A 1,143-nucleotide genomic window follows, 5' to 3' on the forward strand; every position below is an offset into this window, starting at 1 on the left:
TTAGCATTCGTAGAGAATGGTAAATAATATAAAGAAATTCCTTTCACATATCCGTCTGATTTGGCATATGTGAGTGTGTTTGGAGCCAGGCCCACCTTCTTGTGCCTAACACAGTGGCTCAGGGCTGCTGGGACTAAATGCGCTCCAATACCTCAGCACCTGCATGCTTAACCTCACGTTGTGCCTCCCACAACTTTGCCTTCAGTGCTGAACATCACTGACCCAATGACTCAAAGCAGCACTGCTGCCCAGGAGAAGAGATGTAAGGGAGAATACCATTAAATTCCACCTCTCCTCCCTCTCATCTTTGCCTGTGCACAGAGGGCCCACTATTTTCACAGCCATTTTCCCAGCACTGGAGAAAGCATGTGGTGAAAAGGGGCACTAGCCAGGGTGAAACACACAGGCAAAGGTTGTCTATTGAAAGGAAATCTGTCAAGCAAGTAATTTGATTTTCCACAGTGAGCAGCCTGGGAAGGGTATTGCTCCAGTAACCAACTCAACCACCGTCGCTGAACTTGCATAGATTTTGCCTCTCCCCACTCACATAACACTCAGAGTTACTCGTGTCTTTACAGAGGGAGCTTCCCCTGACACAACCTGCTATTGCTAATTATAGCAGTTTTCACTTGATCCTTCCACAAGAACATGCCCAAGAACTGCACAAGTTTTCCCTCAATAATGCTAACCTACACCAAGGTCTCTCTAAGTTTGCATATCTCAGATGAAGTCCACAGATAGAAAGTAGCTACGTTTTCAGCTAATAAATTTACAGCAGCTGATTTCCAAGTATAAACCATTCTGCTCTCCAAAAAATAAGCATTAGCAAAGGGGATATGGTAAGCAGGTATTCTGACATAATATTAAGCAAGAATTACTAGAGGAATCTAAAAGAAACCCAGTGATAGTATTATCTTGTAGTGGAAATCTGTAAAGTATAGTTAATGGTAGCTTATACTCTAAATAAAGGGTCTGATTTGTTTCCTCAGGAAACAACAGAATACTACCATTAATTTGTGAATGACTGAATCCTACATAAATGTCTCAGCTGTCCTAAAACTAACATATAATCCCAGCCACTTTCTGAATAATATTAATAATAACGTATTCACTAACTAAAATACAATATTTCACAAATGAGTC

This window comes from Oxyura jamaicensis, chromosome 8, assembly GCF_011077185.1.
Source record: "Oxyura jamaicensis isolate SHBP4307 breed ruddy duck chromosome 8, BPBGC_Ojam_1.0, whole genome shotgun sequence".
In the NCBI taxonomy this organism is placed as follows: Eukaryota; Metazoa; Chordata; class Aves; order Anseriformes; family Anatidae; genus Oxyura; species Oxyura jamaicensis.